At 38.0% G+C, this 22660-nt stretch overlaps 1 protein-coding gene across 1 annotated transcript in view; it reads right to left on the bottom strand.

The window, feature by feature from the left end:
- The window catches only part of TENM3 (teneurin transmembrane protein 3), a 1686859-nt gene that overhangs the window by 1083321 nt on the left and 580878 nt on the right, over positions 1 to 22660 (bottom strand). The window contains exon 6 of the mRNA XM_045017713.1: positions 5032 to 5095. The gene's annotated coding sequence lies outside the window, so the exon portion shown is untranslated. The remainder of the gene's footprint in view (positions 1 to 5031; positions 5096 to 22660) is intronic.

The raw sequence follows: 22660 nt of genomic DNA, 5'->3' as shown, positions 1-22660 counted from the left end.
GTAGTGAATTTTTGGTGTCACTTAACTCACTTTATTAAAAACAAAGGTTCCGAATGAGATATTGACCAACTGGTCAGTTTTATGCCCTTGTCTAATTTTGATCTTTTCTTCTGTTTTTTAGGAAGAAAAGCTTCTGCTCAGTTTGACATCTTTGGTTAACTCAGCAGCAGGAGGCAGTGCTGAAAGGTAAACAGAACCCAAATTACCTAAAAGTAAAGTTGAAAAGATCTGCTTTATTAAAAAATAGACCAAAATTTATTTTTAATTCAATCTAATCCTAACTTTTTCCTTTAAAACAAACAAACAAACAAACAAACAAACAAAAAGTTGTGGTCAGTGAAAAAGTAGACACTAGCAACAGATGAAGGGAAAACTGGTTTGTGGAAGAACCTCACAAATGTCTTGACTGAATGTGTTGTCAAATCCTGTTGTATAATGATCAATTCTTTGACAGAACATCTGCTCATTTCATCTTCTGCAAGTTCAACTCTACACTCTTCTACTGTTCTGCCTTCAATATAGAGTTTCTTGACATATTTTTGGCACTGCAGTTTTATATTCCATATCCAGATAAAGACTTTCATATTTGTCTGTTGCTGCTATGAAGTATTCATGGAATTGATCTTCCATACAGATTTTCCTGATACGCAGTTTCAAAACTGAACTTTCTCAATTGTGCAGAAAGCATCCAAGTCAACTCTGCAAAAAGTCATTGAAGGATGGCATTTACCAACAGTAGCACAGCTTTGAAAACCACTAAACAGAGACAAATTAATAGGGTTTTTATCTAAACTAGTAAACTTGTGGCATCAGAATAGACTTTAGGATTAAGAGCGGTAGCACTCATTTCCTCCAGGCCCTTGGCAATGCCTTGAAAGTTTTGACACATGACTATAATCACTTCAGTTTTTAAGTCCAGTCTATTTTTGAGGTTTTAATTACTCTGTCAGTTTCTATGAGGCCTTGCATTCTTTACATCACATTGTCTTTTTATGAAATACCCTCAACACATTTCTCAATTGTTTAAAAGATTTTTTTAAATTTCCATTGTGAGTGTTTTCTGTCAGACCTAAAAACTTCACAATATAATAAACACGGAGCAGAACTATGCAACTATAAAGCATTGGGCAAAGTTTATATACCATGGATAGAAAATCATTAACTGAACCCTCCCTTAGGCTATCTTCTTAAAATAATTTCCTAACGCTGTATTTGTCACCATGTTACTTCTCCAGTACTGTCAGAAGAATTTTGGACTTTGTTTCAACATGGCTTTTAGTCTGTTGGATATCAATTGTCTTTGAAGTAAGATTACTGCTCATATATCTTAGTATCAGATTAGGCTGCGGCACTTTCTGTTCTCATAAATTAAATCGAGTAGGGACAGCTCAGCACTTGAATGGGAAAACTTCACGGAAAACCCAGGTGCAGTATTAAGTGGTCTTTGTAAGTTATTTAATGGCACTCGTCCTTCTATATCACTGTCACTATGACAGCCTGGTGCTTGGGGGCACACTGCAGTTATCTGAAGGAGATGTAAAGCCATGCTGCTGGATATTTTAGACATTAAGGATCTTTTGATGATGTGTTGAGACCAGCACACCATTTCCACAACATTCATGGCCTTTGGTGCCCAGGGTTCAGAGAGACCAGGTCCAGGTAATTAAATGTAGTAGCATTTTTTAGATAACAACATTACAGTGTGAGTAACAATAATGGGGTGACAGAAAGGAATGAACTGCTTATTTACAATGGTGTCACATTAGAATAGCAGATGATATCAAATCAGGTCCCATGGACATCAATAAATGGGGCCAGTATTATAAAAACTATCTATTAGTGACTTGATAACTTGAGACTGATCAAATTTGGAGATGACAAAAAGCTAAGGGAGACAGCAAATACAGAAGGCAGAAAAACACAGAATTGGATCTGAACAACTTGGGGGGTATGGTCAGGCCATTAAGAAAGTAGATTTATTCTAAGGAATTTTAAGATGTTACATTTTGGTCCAAAGTCCTTTTCCTTTCTTCTCCCATGTGTAGAGAGTCCACAGTGCCCTTAACAATTGCATATGAGATGTGTGCATGGAGTGGGGTCAAGGTGCTAGGATCCATTATAGGTGAAGCCATGCATTTGCACATCGGGGGGCAAACTTCCAGCATTGCCATAGGCAATCTTTGGGAGCTGAAGTACAGTGCTTTATCCTTGTGGATAGGAAAGGAAAAGAGCCCTCCAGCACTTAGGGGTTGCTCTTTTTCTGCTCTTTGGGCTGGAGGGTTCTCCCGCTCCTTGCTGCCACATTGTTCCCCATCTGCTTCTAGAGCAGAATATGATAATCCCACTGTAGGATGTACACACGTGGAGAGAATCTCTCACAATGGCTTGATTCCCTTTGGAATACTATGTGCAGATCTGGCTTCCACACTTTCAAAAAATATATTGAATAGGGAGAGATCAAGGAAAAACAACTACAATGATACAAGGTCTAGAGAAAATGATCTATCAGGAGAGAGAGGATAAAGAAATATATATTTTGCCTAAAGAAACTAAACTATGGGCACAAACAGCACATAACACTATAAATACATGAAGGAAGAAAAAGACCAATTCACACTGGACACTGATGTTCACAGAAGGGCAATGGGCTGCAGTTGAAATGAATTAAGTTATTGTAGTAGATACGAGGAATAAGCTTGTTGCTGATAATACTGTGGTCAAATATCAGAACAGTAAACCTTAATGACCATGTCACTATATGCCTAGGGAAAGATTGGATAAATTTAAGAAAGGGGAGAAAAAAGCCTCTTTCAGCTTGAAGCGCGGACCTGAATTAAGTCAGTCAAGGAGTCTTTTCAGCAAATTCATCCCTAGTGCAACTCCACCAAAATCAATGCAATTACATAAGAGAAGCATTTGTCCCAGCATACCGCAGCTTTCCTCATAATCTGTCTCCACTTCCTCCCTTGTCCATGCCCATAGACAACAATAGGATTTTACTCACCTCTCACTGTCATTTTCAACCCCTCTCTCCTCCTTCTTATAGCCTAGCTCTGACTAAATTCTGCCACTTAATAAAATATCAAAATGTATCCATAATACTGCCCATATCTTGTTTGTGGATTGCCTTGGTTCCTGAAACTGCCTCTTCTCTGTACTCTCCAGATCTCACCTCTTTTCTTTCCACTCTATCCAAAGTAACCTTCCTTTTCTGCCACTCAAACTACACCCATTCATTCATTCATTCGCTTCCTCTTGTTAAAGCATCAAAATCATATACTTCATTCTCATTGTCAATGCACTGTGCAATCTTGCCATCACTTAATCTCTGCTTTCATTTCTTTCCAGTTTTCCTCTTTTCTCTATGTTCCTCCCAAACATCTGTCCTGACTGCTCCCTTTTTGTATCTCTTGGCTTCTTTTCATAGTGCTCTCTAAGATTGGAAAATTTTCCACTCTGTATAGAACCTTCTCTTCCTTTTTAAAAACCCTTCTTTAAATCCCATTTCTTCCATGGAACCGTCATGTGTTGGTCATCAATGATCATGTCTAGACCAGGAAAATAAGTCATGTTTAAATAAAAATGTTAGTTAACACATTATAACTGATCTATATTTTTACACACTAGTGTACATGGGGCTTAACATCTTCAAAATATGTTAGATCTCTGTGACTGGCCCTAAGGAGGAACATAGAGAGGGAAATTCGTAGTTCTCTGCACAACTATGAAATATCATTATTGTTTACATAAATATACACAGAACTTTACAAAATGCAGAGTGAGACACAGTCCTAACCCAAATATCTTGCAATCTATCTCAGATAACAGCTTAGTGGTATGTGAAGATATTGTTATGGGTTGGATGAAATATCATTGAGGCTGGGTAATCACTTCCGTTCATTTAAGATTGCTGTAAGAAATAGTTAAGCTTCTTTATCAAACAATAGCAGCCTTCACCCCAAATGTAGGCAAATGTCACTGACAAGAACAAAGGCACCCAGGAGGCCACTCAGAAATTTGAACTATGTGGGCAGAGGGGGTTTGGCAGAGTATTGTTTTTAGCAGGGAGGTGTGTGTGAAAGAGATGTAGAAGATACACCACAGAAACAGAAATAGAAAGAGCAGAAAGCCAAATGCAGCCTGAACAAGCAGTGAGAGTGTGGCCCTGGGAGAAGCCTAGAGACAGCTTTTTGGGCTGAGTGCTGGCTGAAAGGGGCTTGGAACTGTGAAGAAAGAATATCTCCTGCTGTTTGATTCTGCCTGTGTTCAGGGAAACAGGACTTTGTACATTCTTTGTGAATAAAAAAGATTGTATCAGGTACCAGACTCCACCATCAGTTTCTCCTCCTAATAGAAACAATCCACAGGACCACAAATATGGCTAACTGCTCGGGTCAAAAGGAGTAAAAATATCACTGGCCATGTCTAGTCTAGGAAAACAGGTCATGTTTAAAAAAGCATTAGCTAGCATGTTTTAACTAACACATTTTTTAAACACTAGTGTAGACAGTAAGGGACCCATTCACAGACAATCCACAGCAGTAGAATGTAGTCATGATCAAGTAAAGACTCATAAGGTGGCAACATGTGAATGTAACCAGAATCCTATCCCCCTGCACATGCATATGATAGCCACTGTGGACAAGAGAACAAACACATGTTAGATAGTCACATTGTTTAATGCTCTACTGGAAGGCACTCAGATGCTACATGGTGAATATGGTATAAGAGCCTGTACAGAACAGAATAGAACTAATTCACAAATATGTTCTATATTTTGTAGGTATTCACTGAGCGCTTATCACCATGATATTTAATGATTCAGTCATGTTTGTTATATTTTCTTATCTTCCTACTTTTTAATTTTTAACCAACCTGATAATAAAATTGGTATTTTATTATGATATTATTTTATTAATTAAGCTTCTGCTACCAAACTTCACTCCCAATAGCCAATATGTGAAAGTTCTGGAGACTCATATTACAATTTCATTCATTAGTAACCTATTTCAAAGTTTACATTTCACTTACCAGATTGAATCAACTGTTGTTCATCTCTTGGGAAAAAACTCACAGATGTTTAAGTATCAGTAATCTAAACAAACAAACAAACAAATAAATAAATAAATTAGGAGGCTTTACACATGAAGTTTTATTAAATTAAATTTGCATATGCGTCAAAACACAGAATAATTGAGATACCCAAATCGTGACCTGTGTGATAGAAAAATCAGCCTGATTTTGTTGTTGTTATTTTTTTTGGGAGGGAGGGAGGGAGGGAGGGATTTTTTTCTTGCATTTGCTACAAAGATTACTGATGAGAACATCTATTAACTGCCTAATTTGCATAAGCTTTCTGCTACTCAAGCTCTAGTAAGCCTTAAGCATTTAATACTGAATTATCTTATTCGTTATTTTCCAGCACCATGCTTACTATTTAGTTCTCTCTCCTTTTTTCTAGGAATATTTTAGGCAGCAATTGCCCTGCCACACTGGTAGAGACTATCCTCCATGAAGTTTTCTGGAGTGATTGAGGTAAAAATAAAAATGTTCTGATATTTCCCCGCAGGAAAGTGGTAGTAGTTTCCTGAGCTTAAATAGGCTTTAACTACATCCCACAGAGCAATGCTTCATAGTATATTATTAGAGTGATCAAAAAGGATCAAAACATGTTACTATGAAGAACTGAGCATCAGCCCGTGTTAAGCACTGCTTTGTGTATTTCTCATCTAAACTTTCCAAAATGTGGGGTTTCAATACAGATTTTTGTTTCTTTTTGCAAAATTGAGTTTGTTTACTATTTGTTATCTTTATATGCATTTTAGTGATATTGTTAACTAGTATATGCTAGGCCTGCATGTGGCATTTTCAAGTCCTTTGTAACAACAGGCACTAACAGAATCTGTAATATAAATATGCAAATTCTGTGGCAAAAGGGGAATGGACCAGCATCAACCCTCATCCTGGATCTGCCACTAGAAAAGGAGAGATATTATCCCTCTATCCTGGACTAAGGCTGTGCTGTGCCCCAAATTCTGCAATTGGAACTTGAAACTGTGGAATTCTATGGATCCTAAGTAAATGATTAAAATCTACCAACACAATAATCCTAAACCATTTCCAGCCAGTGAAAAAATTAACACCCTTAAAAACCAAAAAGTAAAACAGCAGTATACAACAAAATAGTCTGAAAACATTCATAAAGATCTAAGCCTTTCTATCCAAAATTGTAACAAACGCGGTCCCATTTCTTCATTAAACAAAGCAGGTGACTATTTGGAATGGAAAGGTGAACCATGAGCATATTTCATTGTAACTACTAGGCAATTTCTCTGTCTTCAGATTTTCTACAGTGGCTCAATGTCTCACAATAATCCTTCCTCCAATAGTCATACATAGTTCAAGTATCCATTTTTGTTAATTACCAAGCTTGATTTCTTGTGGGATTAATCTTCCTACGGATAGTTAAAATGACTGAATTATAGGCTTAGTTATTATGTCTGAAATTCTCTGGAATACCTGGAACCAAAACATATTGGGCCAGATTCATCCCTGGAATAACTCCATTGGTATGATATTCCAGGGATGAATTTGGCCCTTTAAGACAATAAAAAGTTATCACATTCCAAGCATCTGATTATTGTTCACAATGACAATGTGTCCCACTGTTAATCAGCCTCTGTTTATGTATTTTTCCTGTTGTCAATAAAATTGCTGAAGCCATCTAACTATGAGTTGTATCAATCTCATTCCAGCATTTAATTCAGAAATATGAAGGGTGACTTTATTAGAATTGGGTGTTAGATATGCTAACTTCTTATGTAGAGCTACTCTCTTTACTGTGCTTCTTGGCTACTCAAAAATGTTATTTTATGCTGTTCTACGGTGTAATTGTGACGGGACTCTGGATGTATTTGGGATCTTAAGGAAACATGGGAGAGAGACTGTTGATGTATGTGTGTGCTGTTGATGTGTCTTTGTAAAGAGACTTACTCTTGATTTATTATAATTTTGCATTTACAACACAGAATGGTATCATTTTATACCAATATTTCATGTGGAATTTGAATAGCTGCAGTTAGGTCAGGTTTTTCCCTTTTGGAATGATGCCTATGTGCAAGGCAATAGCTATGAATCACTAGCTAGGAGAGACAATACTGTTCAAAAAAATACTGCATAGATATACCTTCAAATTCTAGTTATTTCTTTTCGAGACATTCCATGCCAGCTCTTCAAAACCGGTTAACCACATTGAGCTCATAAAAGACCAGACTGTCCTTTGCCCTTATGCAGGTGCAAAAACTGGGAAATGGGCACAAGTAGTTTTTCCCCTTCTTCCTCTTTTCCTCCCTCTTTGCTCCCTTCCCCTGCAAATCCCCCAGGATCCAGCCACAATTACACATGCATTGCTCTTATCAACTGGTCATCCCAACAGAGGCCAAAGGAGTTAGGACCATAGCCCTCTGCCACATCTGCACTCAGCAGGGTAAGCTTCACCCTCTTGCAAGGAAGATACATTGTGTCCTTCAGGAGAAATAAATGTCCAGAGCTCTTTGTGGAGCTCTCCCAGGGGCATGACATGATTACACTGCCTCAATGTGGGCCAAAGATCTAATGACATAGTCTGGCCCAAAATATACACAAACAAAACAGTGTATTGAGCAGTTATGGACTTTGCATGATCTAATGTCTCATTGCTCACTCACATACATATTTGGTGGAGAAGAAATGTATGTGAGCGAATTTTGCAGGCTCAATTTAGGCACCATTTTCTGTTGACATATATACAATATTTCTCTGCTTTTTTCACTTGTTTTTGCTATTCTTTTCATACATGACATTAAATTAATCTAGTATAAACAAATATCAAAATCACCACAGTTTAACATTTCATCAAGAGTAATTCATGCAATGCTTAATTTGTAATGAAAGAGGTGCCGGGGCTCAAGCATTTTTTTTACTTTCATAACTGACGCGGCAAACCCAGAGGTGCTGGGGCTAGGAACTGCCAAGCCTAGAGGTTCCGGGGCTCATTCTTGGAAAGCGCTGGTACAAATTAAGCACTGAATTTACGTAAATAAGAAACTCAAGCGACTTATGCCATAACAGAAGCACAATGTTAGGTGAATATGATGGATCACACAATACCATTTTGCAACCACCATGTTTCATTTAAGAGAGGGCTCATTCTAATTTTCAATAACTTCAAATATTCTTAATCTTAAAAAGTTACCATATGGCAATGCTCCATAACTCCTGAAGTACAGCACATGGGACTCCTTTTGTTAATGGATTGATACCTGCTTTATTCAATTTGTGCAGTATATTGATTAGCAAATTAAATCTCTAAAAATTAATGGAGGTTCTGCATTTCCAAATGCACTCAGTACATCTTTCACAGCTTACTTACAGTAGGAATTTAAAAGGTTCGTTTCTCCTTTCACACCAGTATTGTACTGGTGTTGCCCCTTTGGGCCAAATTTTTAAATCAGGTGGAGCAATGCTGGATGCAGACTTGTGGAGAAGGGCAAAGACTACTACAACAGGTCTATGTAACATGGAAATCCTCCTGCACGATGGCCCATTGAGTTCAATTTTTAGATGCTTTGAACCACCCAGCATTTTTAGATGCTTTCTGGCAAAGAAAAGCCAGAGCACACAGGTGAGACTGGCACACTGACTTTATTGGAGTTCTGATTTACACATGTGTAACAAAGAAGAATCAGCTCAAAGACTTTTATGAACATTCTGAGCTGCCTGTCTCTTATTCTTGCCAAATTAAGGCCTTATACTCTCCCTTTTAGTTATTCCTCAATTAAACCGTACTTGAGGTACTTCATCTGAACTATTTTCCGCCCCCTGCTTCCCAAGATTCCAGTCTGCTAGACAGCCATTCACTAATACAAGTGTTTCAAATGGGAAATGTTGGTAAACTGATGAGGCACAGTTATAAAGCAGACACAACTGCATTAAAGTTTTACGTATTTGTTTACTAGCAGAATGAGATGAGATAAACAGAACATACAGCAAGGAACTGAGGATTAAAAAAATAAATCTCTCCTGAGACTAACCTAATAACTTGCTCCAAAAGCTCTCATAAATTATTAGCTTTGAAATCATTCAAAGTGTCTGAAACATAGTATGTGTCACTGATGTACTTGAAGTTCACCTAAGAAACTTGTATCATCAAAATGTGCCGACAAAAACTGCCAGCAGCTACGCCACCTTGCAATCAATCACATATCTGTTTCAGAATTATAAAGTGTCTGAGAGCTATAATTTCATCTGCTTTCAGCTGCATACATTTAAAACTTCACATTCTTATGGGGGAAGGAAAGACTGAAAAGGTTTGTCAGCTCGGGTGCCCTCCATCTCATGATCTCTATCTTAAAAGCACTTTCAGAAAGTCTTGATATGTGCTTTTACATTAATACAGTGTATAGCAGGATACATATTTTAAATTTTAAGGTGAATTTATTGTTTGCAAAAGGTGACAGTCCCAGAAAGTAGGTCCTCTATTTAGTCTAGAAAGAGACAGCTTGGGTGACAGCAGTGCAAACACCTCCACATTGCCCATTCACTGATGTGCCAAAGTCCTCCTGGATGGGCCACTTCTAAGGGTGATGGAATAATCAGCCTCCAGGCCCATCCAGTGCATTTCCATATTCTACTGTGCACCAGTGTATTAAAATCACAGGAATGACATCATATATATCAATGGATCAGTAACAACAGCTGCTTTGATTAAGCAAGGATTGATGGGGATAGACTCACTAGAACATTTAAATCTGCCTTTAGGATTTTTATTTCCAGATATTTTAAATCAATATAAATGCTGCACGTAATTGATCAGTGTTTTCGTCTGTATATAATAATTCATGCTGACTTAATCTCTAGAGACCAGCCGGGTCCCTGGCTTCACATCTATAGTGGAGGCACAAACCCAGTGGCATCTACAGCACCAAATCCTGCTCCCAATGAAATCAATGACAAAACTTCCATTGATTTCAAAACTACAGGATTGGGGCAGTACTGCTGCCATACAGATGTTGTCCATAACCTGTCCACTCACCCACCTGCTCTATCCTCTCCACATCCATGTTAGTCTCCAACTTACACTTGTCTATAGATGCACAAGAGTGTTCTGAGCAAAAGCAGCAGCACATAGAGCTTTGTGGAATACTTTCCCTAATCTTCTCCTTGTGACTCTGACTGAAATCTAAAAACTACTCATTAACTTCATGAGAGACCCAACCAGACATATGTTAAACACCAGCATAAGACAGACAGAGGAAACATCCAATCAGGTTTCCCCCCGAACAGGTCCTTGTACCAGACATGGCTACTTGGCCAAGTGCATGGAAAATTGGAGATGCGGCTTTAGGGCTGATGCTAGGGATAATGATGTAGCTGGAGTGAGAGACAGGTATGAAATGAGGCAGAGAGGCACTTATTTGCTAGTCTATCCCAAGGGACGGGGGGAGACTGGGAACCACTGCCTTATCTAATCCTACCAATGTCACGATGTGCCTACAAAAACAAGACAATTTTCTTAACTCATGAAGAATGAAACAAATATCACGGAATAAGTAACCAAGCATGAAAGGAATATTCTCATGAACCAGGTCCATCCTGTATAATGGTGAGCAAAGTGCTTCATTTCCATGTTGAGTGGAATACAAGAAAGTGATCTGTATCCTATGCATCAGATTTTTTCCCCTCCCTCCCACCTCACATTTCTCCACATGATTCAGAGTACCAAAGTGCTTCCTGTTCTGAGCTACAGGACACATGCTGGGTGCAGCTCTTGAAGTGAGCTCAGCAAGGGTCGGAAACAGGCAACGCTGTGAGCTAATGGAAGAATAATTTAAAGTGAGCTTGGATAGTTGGGAGGAAAAAGGACCCACACATAGTGAAAATAAGATTTGCTTTTCTTGTTTCTGTTACTTGCTGTTGATAATTTCAGATCTTTCATTTCAAAATCTATTTCAAATCATGTTTGGAATAGTAAAGTGTGTTTAGCTTTTATCTGTCACTTTTTGATAATTTCTATTAACCTTACTTTAAGAGTATTGATGTTAATTCTACAAAGAATAATTAAATGCAGTTAAGAACAGTAATTTGGTATATTTCAATTTATTATTGTAGAGATTTCCATACATTATTTCAATCTTTCGTTTATAGTAGAGAATACTGCATACTCCATAGTTCCTGATTAAATTCAAGTTTTTATGATATTCCCCGTCTTTTTTTTTAAGACATTCACTGTTCCTCACCTGCACCCCAAGAACATGGTTACTTATCCCAAAGGCAAAAATGTTCTTTCAGTGTAATAACATAGCTAGTTACTAGGCTATTACTTTACAAGACGGTCAGGGATGCAACCCCATGCTCGGGGTGGCCCTCAGCCTCTGACTCCAAGAAGGGAAAGATGGAGTGAATCTCTCCAAAATTGTCTTGTTCTGTACAGTGACTCTGAAGCTCTGGTAGTGGCCACTGTCAGAGACAGGATACTAAGCTAAATAGATCATTGGTCTGACCTGATGTGGCAGCTCTTATGCTTTTAGTTAACATTTTTCTGTACATAATGCCATGGATTATGGTGATATAGGATTTTGTTTTCTGCATCCCCTAACTGCACCAGAGACTCAATGGCTCCAACCAAATTTCAACCCCTTTCTCCAATTCCTAACTCTTCGCTGTAACCCTTGCACTACACGAACTGTTTGGGTGTGCTTTCTAAACCTTTAGTACTGTAAAAGGTCCTGCAGCTTTTGCAATCTAAATAACTGTACACTGTTGACTTGGTTAAAATTGCAGCTATGGAGAAGGACAGCATTCTATGTCCTATGAGATAGGACAGCAGCATTCCGATTAAGGAAGGAAGGAATAGACAGAGGACATCTTATGATACCTGTGATGTCCAGGTGACACATTTTCCCCTTGATTTATGTACCTAATTATTTTCTTTATTAATTCTTTTTGGTGTGAATTTAACATTCCTCAACTGTACCAGTCTATTTCAATCCTGGGATGGTGGGCACAGCCCACCAAAACAATTCAAGGTCTGCCCCCTCAGATTAGAGAAAGGACACAGAATCCAGAATTTAATATAGGAGGGACAAAATATGAAAATAGGAAGGTGGTTACAGGTTATTGGATCCAAAAGAGGGATTCCAGCTGTGGATGCCAAGCAGAGAATGCCATGCTGCACCCACTTCTCTAAGAAAAAGTCCAAGGAGTCAGTGGATGGTAAAAGTCACTACAGTTTTAGAGGTCTCAGGACTTTGTGGGGTCATGTGCAGGGAGTGCATATAAGAACAGGTGTGGGGAGAAGCATATTCAGAACCTTAATAAGTAGTTCTGGGAGAGATGGAAGTGAAGCTGCAATCCAATGCACTGCAGATAGGTGTGCTCAAGGTCTCCCATCATATCAGGAGGGACAGGTGATGGGGACATAAAGTCATAGTTCCTCAGAAGTTGTTACATAATGGATCTGCAAGCAGTTCTACACAGCCACTTGTAGCAGAACCAGGAATAGAACCAGCTCCACCAATAGCCATAGAAAATGAAACTCTCCAATAATCCACTGAACAGTTACAATACCTGCAGCAGCAGTTTCCCATGCAGTTCTACCAACATGCCTCAGTCCTGATCTTGAGGGATCACTTCTAAAGGTGAGAGAATACTTCAGTCCTTGGCCTATTTTTAGAGTCTGCCAATGAAGATGCCGATTAGTGCCAGTTCTGGATGTTTTAGTGATGTGGACACTTGTCCCAAGGGAATTGGCCTGAGTCTAAACTTAATTAACAAATGAATGTGTATTTTGCAGTAGATAAACTACATGACTGATGAGGTTAATATCCTGTTTATAATCCTTCCGTGGGGGAAACACCCTAAGACTCTGAACACACAGATGATGACGACGATATTCTCGTATTTGATGTTTATGGTGGAAGTGAGATTTTGCAACCTACTAACCAAAATTAGAAAGCTCTATAACATTTTAAATTTAAAATAATTTGTAAAAATAGCCAAACATTTTCAAATCTGCAGAAAAGTTTGGCTTAGGTTGACCTCAAGGACCTGTCAAAGATTGGGGGGGGATGAGAGGGGAAGTTCTAATTTTATCAGAACTGGATAGCCAATCTGTAGTGAGCAGTAAAGCAGTGTAGGATTTTATGGGGCCCTCTGTAATGCAGATCAGAAATAGTCAGCATGAGGCCTCTATTTCATCTTATTGATTCCACACTCAGTCTGCTAAAGGTAACACCTACACATCCTTCCACAATTTCATGTGTTCTAATTAGTTGTTTTGCTGTAGTTAAACACTCCATATCTTTTCATACCAGATATAGTTATTGGCAGGCTATCAGCCACTAGTCATCACTGGTGGGTTTTCGGTTTAACAACGGGCCTTTGTAATCACAGGGCTGTGTGCGCTATATTCTATGTTTTGCAAGACATAAAATACTTCTGTAGCTGACTAATGGCCATCTATTATTTAACATATATAAATTGCAGGAAAAAGCCTGGTTATTTTTTCCCTGTAAACAAAAAAATATTTTAAGAGATATTAACAAAGGCTATGATCATGCACTGGGATGTGCTAGCACAAATCTCTATTCTCATGCAATTCTATACACATATAGAGGTCCACAGTTGTGGAAGAGTTGTGAAACTAGAATGATTTTTGGTTTACGGGGAAAACCATAACCTTTGAGGTCAAGGGAACTTTCTGGAGTACATCATCCCACAAATAGTGGACCCTGATGCAGGAGCAGAGCCTAAGCAGGTTACAGTGTGAACTAGAGTCACCTCCTAAATTTAGGAATAAAACATTTATCAGCAATTCACAAGCCTCTTCAGATTAAAGAGCTTTCATATTCTAAGAAAAGGTACCATAACTGAATTATTCCAAAGATTATTATATCTGAAGACTTTTTTTTCTTTGAATCAATAGACATTGCAGATCAATTTCCTTTTTACGGTTATGCCTGTACTGAGAATTTCATTCATTCATTTTTTTAAAAACTACTCAAAAAGGAAGAAACATCTTATTTCTATGTAGTGATTTGACTGTCCCCTTAAAATCAATTCGCTGTTGCTTGGGTTAGGATAGGGTGACCAGACAGCAAATGTGAAAAATAGGGACGGGAGTGGTGGGGTAATTGGACCCTATATAAGAAAAAGACCCAAAAATCGGGACTGTCCCTATAAAATCGGGACATCTGGTCACACTAGGTTAAGAAGATGTTTGCATGGTAGCAGAGTCTGGAAAAAAGTCTTTTCAAGGATCCCATCCAAGGTTCGGTACTTGCTTGTTAGCTCAGATGATTATGATTTGAATTAATCAAAGAAATACATATAAGTAGATCAAGCGAGAACACTACTTGGTTAGTACAGCTTTAAGCAATAGTCTAGCAGCCTTTTCTTCACTGTGGCAGCATGCTGATGAGAGATCACTTCTCAGGATCATTACTGGAAATAAGTTCCCTAGTAAAAATTAATCTATCGGTGCCCACATTATACAAGATTTCAATTATTCATTCATCTTATTTATTACCTAATATGTGTAGGGCTACTTAGTCGTCTAGCTGTCCTGCATTTAAGAAGTATGTTTCTTGAGCACCCAGAAAGAAATAATAGTTTAATACGCCTTAGCCTGATATTTAGGATGCTGCTTTAAAAAAATGTAATTGTTTTTTTTTTCCTACTCCACTGCACAAATTAAGAAAACAATTGTACACAGTGTTTTTTCAACTTGCTAAGGTTAAAGAGAACAACACTTAATGTACTAGAAAGAGCAGATGAATGCAATTCTTTAAATTACAGTAGTACGAACCCTGTGAAAGTTAGCTTTTGAATCCTTTTTGCTGGATTCCAATATTTCCAATAGTCTTTGGGTGTGACCTTTATTTCAGCTTGCCATCAGGAAATGAGGAATTCTGTCTCCTGTCAGGTTCTCCATTCAGAAGTACTGTACAAACAGAATTTAGTTGCTTTGCTTTTTTAACTTTAAGGTAAGACGAATGTCATTTTCCCTATTTTTTTTTTTGCCCTAGAGGGAAGATGAATATTATCCAAACCTACTGTTCTCATCCTTGTCACACTGAACTAGGATAAACAAAAGTTATAAAATGCTAGTTTTAACAAAGTGCAACTGTTTCTTTATATCACCCATCTATATAGGTTCTTAAACTGCACCCATCACCTTGGTATTTGAGCACCTTGACAACAATCAAATACTATTTTGGGCTTCATTGTCAAAGATTTCAAGCCACAGTAAACCTGGTAAAGATAAAATAGTTTGTCCTGTCAATCTTCAATGAAATTAAAAAATTGGATTAAAAAAAATTCCCATAACGCTGGCATGTGTGTTGCCCTGAATCATCCTGCAGCACTGCCAGTTACAATTTACATTTACTAAAAAAAGGAAGATTGAGAAATTTTTCAATATATCATTATGGATAAATTTCACATCCATGTCGGTGAGGATTAAAGAGATGGAATGAACATACTGCCTCAGAAAATGTTTCTGTTTAACAAGCAGTATCAAGTTCAGCCCTTTCCACAGACAAGTCTGCAGTCTTGAGAAAATTACTCCTTCCCCACCCTCATTTTGGGGTCTGGGCCTTTAAAATTGATTATTCACTTATCTGTACCCTCTCCTAGTGTAAAATGGTTTGCACACTTTTGAGCTTTCATGGTTTACCTGCAGGATTAAACAGTAACTAAAAAATGCCTAATCCTTTTTGTTTTCTTTGAGTTTTATATCAAGTCATTTCCATTTTTGTTGAAGGGTGTTCTAGCTGTCCTTTTTTACCAAGAAACACTAGTTTTTCTTTGTGTTTGAGGTTAAAAAGTGCAGTTTGATCCAAGGAAGGCAGTTATGCACAAGAGACTCTGTACTAAATTAGAAGGTTTCTCACGCAGTACATCCCTGCCTCTTGATTGGTGGAGTAAGGGTCTATGATTTATTATTTAGCATCACTTTTATACTGTATGTGAAATTCTCAAGTTTTTAAAAATAAAAATTCAATGCAATGTGATTTCAATCATAAGAATGAACTATGTGTAACTCTGTGTGCATTTCCATCTGTAAGAATAGATTTAGAGTGCCACGACCCAAACCCTTATTCAGCAGAGCTACTTATGGGAATCTGAAGATTTGGACCCATAATTTACACAACTACAATCAAAGACATGAAGACTAACTACAGGCTGAGATTATAATTGTTCGCTTCCTCAACACATCAACAAATACTTCTGCATCATGGTGACACAACTGTCAGATGGGCTACTAAGTACAGATTCTCCTCTGCCTTGCACTTTGGGTAGTCATTTGTGTAAACCAAATGCAAAGTGGGTGTGTAAAAATTACCAAATACAAATTGGAGGCCTTTTGCATTTACCTTGCGGAGGGCAAAATGAATACACAAGGTGCAAAATTGTGGAGAATGAGACCATTTCATTTCTAAAAACAGTAACGTAGTTTAAAACAACATCAGACGTCCTTTATCAATAATCATAATAAATAAAAGTGCTAAATTGCAACCAATCCTAACTGACGGGGAAAAAAAATCAAGACCCACATTCTGTGCATCCATCCAAACTTTTTACACACATCTTTACTGGATTTAACCTCCCTTCTCTCCAAAAAAGCTACTCTGACCACATGAATGGCAAACTACTGTGTAACTGTAGTAGCACTCCATTCAACCACCCACAAGACGGTATACAAGCATACATATCATAATTCATCCAGCATCTGCTGCTCCAGCTTCAATCCTGGATCCTCTTTCCACCGCAGAAAAAGTCCTGCCAAGTATCTCCAAGAGCTCACTACCATGCCAATGTCCTCAATTATTTGATAAATCAAAGCACTATTCAGTACAGTGGGTCTGATTCTGATCTCACTTGCACTGTTGAACTCTAGTGGGTCTGATTCTCTTTTATACTAAAGCCTCAGAGTCAATTAAATCTGCACCCATTTTACAGCCCCTTTACATTGCAAGAGTGGTGAAAAGGGGCTGTAGTGTAAATAAGAATCAGACTCTTGAATTCAGTGTATTTACTCTTGATTTATACAGCTATAAATGTGAGATCAGAATTTACCTAGCATCAGAGCACAATTAGTTTGGAGTAGCAACATTCTTGGAGTATTTAAGTGGCAGACAGTATTGGTGAAAAAAGTTGTGGAAAGTTAGAAGCATTTTTTAGGGATCTAACCTTTTCTTCATCACAAAAACTGAACTGTGATGCAGACACAAGAAAATGTATACATTTGAATAAATAGGCAATGAGATTTAACAAAGCAGCTGGCTACACAAGATTTTCTTGACATGAATGTTGAAGCTCAATGTTTGAACAGCTCAAGAGGCAGACTGCAACTTTGATAAACAATAGGGGTCTGCCAAACTGAGTCATGGTAATTATCTATACACAGTCAGTTGCTTTTCAACCCTGTTACGAGTCAGGGGCACACACTGGAACACTTTGCTTCCTGCTTTCTCTTCTTCTCTAGACCAATCTTTAATTAACAGGTATAAAGTTTTATATCTGATGTGCTACGTTAAAACATGCTTTGCAAAACATTGTGCACTGAACAATTGGTTATGGTTTGGATTCTAATTGACAAATTCAAATTTCTTCTAAACATCTGATGTTGGGAATTCAACTATTTAGCTCTAAATTAGAGCTGTGTGAGCCACTGAGATACCCACTGCTTGGAAAGCCAGGATGAACACTGTTAAACCTTCAAGGTTTGCCAGGTCTGCAGGGCTCCAAATTGAAACAGATGGATTGGCTGAAAGGAGTGCTTTTTAAAATTCTTGCTTAAAAAAATAGCATACCCCCTACCTTGTAAACCTGCCTCCCAGCACAGAAAAACAAAAAAATATATTTAACGGCCCCCTGTTCTGTTCCATTATTAATACCCCTCTGATGTACTACCCCAACAGAGTAATGCTCTTTGATGATTTTATCACCAAAGAACATTGCAGTGATCATGTAAGATGCTATGGAACCACAGATAATCAATCAAAATGAGAAAAGCAGATAAGGCAACTTTCTGACTTTTTTTTAAAGTGAATTTAATTCTCATTAAAAATGAGAGACTGACAGCTTTTGAGATGGATGTCATCTTCTCTACAGCATGGGCAGAGGCAATGCAAACTAGCCCACAATATTCCACCAGTGCACCACAGCCCTCTCTGAAGTGATCACCTACATAGGTAGAGCAGTCCTGTATTCACAGGCCAATTATTCAAGTCCTTGACATCTCTTGCTGGGATATCCAGCAAAGGGGACTATTTACTTTTAATTCTAGTGGTGTTTTTGTGCTATAGACTGGGAATAACACTGAGGACACCAGATCATTTCATATACTATAAGCCACTTAGTCAGCAGATAGTAATACCCCTTGGTCACATCTAACTGGGTCATATTCAAACTGGTGACCTCCTGTACTGCAGACCAGAAAAGCTTTACATCCTAGATCATCTAGCGTTCCAGAACAAGTTTTTAAAAAAAAATTAATTTTGAACTAATTCAAGTTGATTGTCTTATGATAAACAGCTTACGGTCTGTGGAGGCATACTGAAGGTATACAATATATTCAAGCTTTCTGTGGACTATATGAAGTGTTCTTATATGACTAAACCTGGTATAATCTTGGTTGTGTATGGGAGTGTGAGATATAGAGGTGTAAGAGAAAACTGACAGATCTTCCTTTCAAAGCAAAATTTTTTAATAATTTTCTTTGTTGTTGAATAAAAAAGGTCTCCACAACTGACTGAGACCCTATTTTCTACTGTTTATACCTGCAACAGCTGTTCCTCTGCTCTGTGGTTCTAAGTGCATTACTCAAACAAAAGAAGCTTACACTTTTGAGGGTTTAAATTACTTTGCAGTTTGGCATAGAGTGGGTCTGTGTGAAGATTTTTAATTCAACATAAAGGAACATTGTCTTCTATAATCCATGGTTTGTGTTAGGACTAACAAAACTGGAAGTCAGCTTGATATTGAATAGTAAACAACGTACATGGATGGGGGCGGAGGGAGGGGATGCATGGGGTGAATTGCCATTACAACAATTCAAGGGCGGGGAGGATGGAGAATATAAAGAGAATGTTGCAGGTGAATCCTTCACATATAGCCCAAGTGACTTTAGATTCACTAGTGTAACTAAGACAACAACTTATTGAGTTTCAGTTAATGAGATTTGTGCTGCTATTGAATGTTTATGCTATTGTCAGTGCCTGAATTTCCCCCTTTTTTATTCTTGTTCTCCACACCGCCCCTTTAATTGTGCTTCAGTCTTCATCTTGACACAGAGATTTAGTGCTGAAAAGCTGCAGCTGCAGCTGTACCATGATCTAAGACCCAAGTGTTGTGTTAGTAAAGATGCACTTATTCTAAAATTGGATTCAATTTCTCCAGATTTTTACTGGTGTGTTAACACAAGCTCTGTGGTTTGAAAATGCCATTCCTTTACACTTCTGATAATGACATCAGATGCTTTGGTGGTGCCTTTGGGGATACAAAGGGTTCCTGTTAGATTAGTCAACTAATATGTGTAAGGTAATTTTATCCCTCTCTGTATTTCTCAGTTATAGCCATAGACTTTAACAGAAGAGACAGAATAAGATATTTTGCCTGTGTCTGTGGCCTGGAAGTGTCCATCTTTTATGTGCGTCATTGCAAATTTCACAGGACCTATATTGACACCTAATCACAATCAATGCCAAGATAGGACAACAATGAGAACGAGACTCCTCCTGTGCATTAATGAGTAACTACAGACTGAATCTGAGTGCAGCTTATTCATTACATCTACAATAATTTAATTCTGAATCCATATAAACATGTATGGAACAATAGGCATGGAGGTGAGTGGGAGGACCTATTACTGTATATCTTTTTCATCTCTATTTCCTATAATTCTAACAAATGTAATTGAGTCTTAAAGAGGATATTATTATATCTACTTCATGTAAGGTTATTCTAAACAGCTGTCAAAGTCTGGCTTTGAATGTAGACTATCAATATTGAGGTTTATAGGTAGCAGGACTGTTAAGACTGCTGATAATTTTTAGTTGGGAAGGGGGGGGATTATGCATCTTTTTTCAGCTTTTGTTAGAGACCCATCCTACATATTTCCCCCTTTGAATCAATAATTTCAAACTATAATAAGCAATATGATTGCAAACAATTGTTATGCATAATAAAGTACTTATATATTATCCAAACCACATATGTATTAAACATTAAAACTGCTAATGAATGACATTTTAAGAGGTATTTCTGTTCAAAGTAGAAAATTGACATGCTGTCATAGTTTTCCTATAAAGAATAACACAAAACAAACCCCAAATCATCCAGAATAAGAAAGCTGGTGCAGTTCAACAAGCATACATGAATGTAATTCACAATAAGTTCTACAGGACACAGCTTGAGTGTCGTAGAAGGCGCTCGAGCAATGTATCACCAGGGTCACAGATTTAAAGAGATGAATCTCTCTTTGGCCCATGGCTGCTCAGATTGTGCCTTTTGATTTAATCTGAAGCATTCAGATAAAAGGCCCTGGTGGCATATGCTTCCCATTGAAGAAGCCTATTTTTCTGAGCTGTTAAGAACTCCAGAGAGACATGAGTAAAACACAGGAACACATGCAGCACATCCTTTGGGATATTTTCTTTCATACATGCTAATGAAGATTAAAGTGTAAAAAAGTGCAGACATCAGTTGAACAGATAATTAATGATGATTGATGTCATATTTTTAATTTACGCCGCAAGTCTCATTCAAGTAAAAACTGCAAATGCTAGAAAACTTCCTGGGTTGCAGGCAATTTTGGTGTTCCAAATGCAGTGACATGAGTTCAATGTAAATGGAACCTTTAGTTTAGCACCAAATTGTCAACATGAGAAAGCAAGAGGAAATCTATTACCATTACACAATAATTTTCATTAATTTTGCCTTGGAAAAGATGCCTGTGAATTTTACTTTCTATCTGTGCTTCTTTTTCCTTTAGCCTTTATCACTGTAGCTTTCAAGGGGTGAATTCAGTTTCAGCTGGATACCCATTTGTCTGCAATTCAACATGCACATTTTTTTTTATAGCTGCTTTTTGACATGTACTTTAAAGTTATCTACTTAATCTTACCCTTCTTCAGATTTGCCCTATCCCTGGCAGCATTGAAGGTGCAGTTGTGACTTTAGTTTTTCATGGGAAGAAACATTCCAAAAACCAGGCCATAAATCCATGGAAGGAAGTGCATCAGCAATTTCTGTTTTGCCAGTACAGCACAATGTCATTTTTTGAAGGTTGTTACTGTGCATGTTTTGCAGCAGCATTAGCAGAGACACAGTATTAAGTACCATATCAAATCTTGAGGCTGTTTACAACAGGTAAATGCTGAGGTATAAGGTGTTTCACTGGGTGACTCTCCCCAAGGATGGCAAGTGCACAAAGTCGCTGAATAATAGCTGTACTTTTAAGAGTGTCGTGGGGAAGCTTTGTGTCTGCCAACTGGTAGCAAGACATTAGGAAAAAAAACAATTATCACTCCTACCACAGTACTCCACTCTGATAACTGCATTTAGAGCATGTGTGTGTCTATGCCTGCATTTGTGTGTGTGCTTTCAAGTACCCTATTTATTACAAGAGGAGAGACGGACTTGAATTGGGATATATCTAAAAGCTGCATCTCCACCAAGTGAGCCATAAGGAGCCATCTACTGGCTGCAACTGTATGAACTCTGATAAACTTGTCTCATTATTACCTAAGGATGGCATTCACCTGGATGCAGAAGATCAATGAGGTCTTCAGCACAGCTTAAATCTAGTGGCGAGAGTGCCCGGGGGGACAAGACACTGGTAGAGTGGCATCCTGTGCACATTGTGGAAAGGGTTTCCAGGCCGGTCCCACGTAGTCCAGTATGGACAGTGACAATGGGCGTGAGCCAGGGAGTAGGCTGTGGGAGTCCTTATGGAAAAGCCTAAAAAATGCTATAGAAAATTATACACTTTCCATAGTTTTGTTTAAACCACCTATAGAATTACAGAATTCTATCCTTGCTATGGAATTCTAGACGATCTCATTCTTTATGTAATTTGTGTTTTTACAATAATTTCCATAGAATCCTATTGGTTTCATATCTATTAAATACTAAAGAATTTTTCTATACAAAATCTCTGATTGTATAAATCCAGCAGCCCTAAAACATCTCACAATGAGTCCAAAGAGGCTGTGACTGCTATTCTAATCCACATACTGGGAACATGGAACAGTGCTACCATCTGCACCCTATTCCTAACTTGAAGGGGTGGATTTTGCCTTCCCAATTATCCAGACCACCTTCACCACATAAAGAATGATTATTCTGCAGCTGAAGTTATTTTAATCTGAACAGGCAGCTAAATTAACAATTTGCAGTGAATAATTTGTTCTGCAAATTTAGCCCCTTAGTCCACCAAAAGACAATAACTTTTGCAAGTTTCCATACTACTGTTTGACAAATGTTTTGCATGAGCAAATTACAGTCAATACATTGGCTGTGAACTGCTTATGTTCAATATTTATTCCTCAGTACTGGAGCTGTGGGACTGATTCCTGTAAATAAGATGGTATTGTTCTATTCCACCCTAATCTTT

Source organism: Mauremys mutica, chromosome 5, assembly GCF_020497125.1.
Source record: "Mauremys mutica isolate MM-2020 ecotype Southern chromosome 5, ASM2049712v1, whole genome shotgun sequence".
NCBI classification, from domain to species: Eukaryota; Metazoa; Chordata; order Testudines; family Geoemydidae; genus Mauremys; species Mauremys mutica.
Note: the sequence above shows the minus strand (reverse complement) of the source record. Positions and strands in the feature narration are given on the sequence as shown.